The 3,286-nt window shown below is 39.9% G+C and overlaps 1 long non-coding RNA gene across 1 annotated transcript; it reads right to left on the bottom strand.

The window, feature by feature from the left end:
- Positions 1-2,162: 2,162 nt before the first annotated feature.
- LOC119271362 lies at positions 2,163-2,789 on the bottom strand. The gene is made up of 2 exons (XR_005134501.1): positions 2,673-2,789; positions 2,163-2,207 (listed from the first exon to the last, which is right to left on the bottom strand). It is a non-coding gene; the product is annotated as an uncharacterized LOC119271362 (long non-coding RNA).
- Positions 2,790-3,286: the final 497 nt, after the last annotated feature.

Raw genomic sequence — 3,286 nt, 5'->3', positions numbered from 1 at the left:
ACCACGTGTCCTCCAATGCCATAGATCAATTCGGATGAAGAAAAACTTTATAGCCTCTAGAAATAAACGTGTTCAATCTTTCTGGCTAGAAAGGCGATGTGCACGTGCACACAGTGTCGGAGAGAGAAGAGGCCCAGAAGTATCTGCCTCCACGGCGGCAACAACTCACATCTACAACCAATATTGATGGACGTCGACAGTAGCATGACAGGGAAACATGAAGAATAGGTGTCAGAGGGAGACCCACAACCAAAGAAAATCTAACGGCAGATTGAAGTGTAAACCAGCAAGAAAACGAACCTGATCCTGATGAGGATTGATCTGATAATCTCCTTAAGCACAAGGAATCAATTTCCAAACCTACCTTGTTCAGCTTCAGAGAGGCTATGCATTCGTTTTTCATTGGCGGAGACAGAAAGAGAGATCATGAAGAAGAGGAAGAAGTCGTGGATGGAATTATTTTCCACGTGGGGAAAGTCCAATGGAGAATAGGAATAGTCCATGAAGTATGGAGGAAGATATCATGGAGTACTAATGAGGAAGAGACCGTGGAGTAGATTTAGTTTTTTTCCCAAAAGAGATAGAAATTGCTTTAATTAAAGGAGGAAAAAAATTATGCATTAGGATCATGTGGTGGATTTTCTTTTCCAAATTGTTTGAGTGTGGTTGTGGGAGAGATGCGTACGTGAGACTTCTTTTACACGTGCGGAGAGATATACGTGAAAGTTTTTCCCTATTTGGAGAGAGATAAGTGAGAGATTGTTTATATTGTTTTCTGAGATTGAATTGGGTTGTGGGAAAGAGATAAGTGAGACTTTTTCTATGCATGAGACATTGAGAAATTTCAGTCGTGAGAGAAATATCTATAAGATCTTTTTTCTTTTGGGGAGAGATTCATGAGAGATCTACACAGTAATAATTTGGTCCCACCTGATCAACAGCTCCTAATTACTGATTAACCTGGGGATTTCTAGGGAGTCTGTAATTAGTATAGGTATAGATAGATATAGATTAGATAGATAGATAGATATAGATAGATAGATGAGTTCAAAGGAAAGATAAAAATCGGTTGCTAAATGAATTCCAATTTGTTGAACATTATTTATGAGAACCTAGGCTTTCACCGGGAGACAATCACCAAACACCAATGTGAGGGGAAAGATGCCGACACACCTCGACAATGCCTCCAAGGAGTGGAACGGCACCCACAGGCGGCGTCGCCACCGGCACAGACCTAAGCTGCACATGACTTTCATCCATAGCACTACACATCTCTAGCTCCGTACACCAGAATGGGGGCAACGCCGTCCAAGTTGGAACACATTACCACCGCCACAACACCTCTTCATAATGGCCGGAGTACCGTGGTAACCGCACAAGAGAGAGCACAAGCCATCCTCCATCTCCAGTCGCACAAACACACTCAATATAAATTCTCAAATAAAGCATGCCTCATCTTCAGTCGCACAAACACATTCGATATATAATCCTTTTATCAAGTTAAGACATCTATATCTTGCAAATAAAGCATGTCCCATTAATATAATTTCTCATAAGTTGATAAAAGGAGAAGCATACACATAGAAAATAATTTGACTATTTGCGTGAAACAATTCTGACACAAACACACCCACAAGGTAGAAAGGATTTTGTGGATGCCATCATATGAACAGGCAGATCTAAAAGTATTAAATATTCCATGGCAATGCTATGTACTTTTCCGTCTAATCTATTTTGCAATATCATAACACAAGTCATTACAAACAACACTTGCCTTGTCCCCTCATGTATTCTTGAGGTTTTAGCGTAATGTCAATTGAGCTTTGTTCAACAAAAGTACTATTGAACTGGCTAAGAACTTATATTTTACCTAAGTGCTACTGCGATTTATACATCAAAGCATAATCAGCCTACAGACATTCCTACATCAAAAAAATTATGTCTTCTTTGAGATACTCACTCGGTCCCATAATATAGGATTTGTTGCTGCTTGCAAGATGCCCTCTTGCGCCGATTTCACTCGCTGCATCTTGCATACGTGCAGTACCACGTCATTGTCAAGGAAAGCACGCTGCCATTGGTAGAGCTCCTGCAGGTTAAAAGGAACCTCCTTCTCTTGGTACCAGCAGAACCCACAGGTCAAAGGGTCCACCCCGTTGTTCGGGGTGCTCAAACCTGTAAGCTTGTCAACTGCAAAACCTTCTGATCTGCGAAAAAGGAATGGATAATTTGTCAAGGGTTTTACATCGATAAAACAATATTGTGCATTAGAAATATTGTGCATTATATAGATAGATGCGGCGCAGCCTGAACCAAGCTTACAAGTATCATGCCTTAAATAGATGAATGCAGTGGAACGCACACATAGTTTAATATTAATATATCCTGCAAGAGATGTGTAATATACATGTTCAGGACTTTAAATTTATGGGTAGAAGTAAACAAATATAGTCTGTCGAACGACGACCATCATGTATGTCTTTTATGGGCAAATTATCGCATGATAAATGGATTGGAAGGAGAAAATGAAAAACCCTAGCTCGAATCTGTACCTAAGTGATATATTCTTCTCAGGCTTCTCAACTACGACACTTCTGTGCACATAAAAATAATTGCAGATCCACCAACAACAAAATTAATTTCACATTGGTAAGAATCAGTTCAGATCTCACCTAATACAAACACATGCCCTCTTCATGAGACCCTGAACCTGCCCTTAGAGTTCAAATAAATGTACCATTTGATAGCAGACCAATATTTTGTTTTTGCTTTATACATGACTTGCTCACTGCTCACAGTATAAAGCTAACTCGGTTGTAAAGGGAACTGGAAAAACCACTCAAAAAAGTTAGAGAGCCCCAAAAAACTTCTGGACTAAAGTATAACTACTGAAATGGAGCGCGCACCTGCCGTCGAGATGCAACTGCTCGGGCGCTCGATCGCAGAAAACGAATCCGGGGAATATGAGGACGGAAAGGTCTGCTGGTCTGCAATTGAGATGCAAAGAATCATGATTTATATTCAGGAGACCAAACATGGTAATAATCTAAATTTTCAGCTCGAGAACACAAACACTCGCAGCAATCTCGAAGGCACAAATTTGCCAATAATAGAACCAGATATAGACAGAAAGAACATCTTCACTTCCACTTAATCCAAGCAATTGACACCAAAAAAGTCTCCAACTTTCCTTTGGTTCCAGTCAATCACAACTTCAGAAACAACCTTCAATAATCTGCATTCAAGAGGTCAACTAAATTTAAAATATTGTAAGTAACAAGCATTT

Source organism: Triticum dicoccoides, chromosome 3A (genome assembly GCF_002162155.2).
Source record: "Triticum dicoccoides isolate Atlit2015 ecotype Zavitan chromosome 3A, WEW_v2.0, whole genome shotgun sequence".
NCBI classification, from domain to species: domain Eukaryota; kingdom Viridiplantae; phylum Streptophyta; class Magnoliopsida; order Poales; family Poaceae; genus Triticum; species Triticum dicoccoides.
This window is presented reverse-complemented; position numbering and strand designations above follow the sequence as displayed.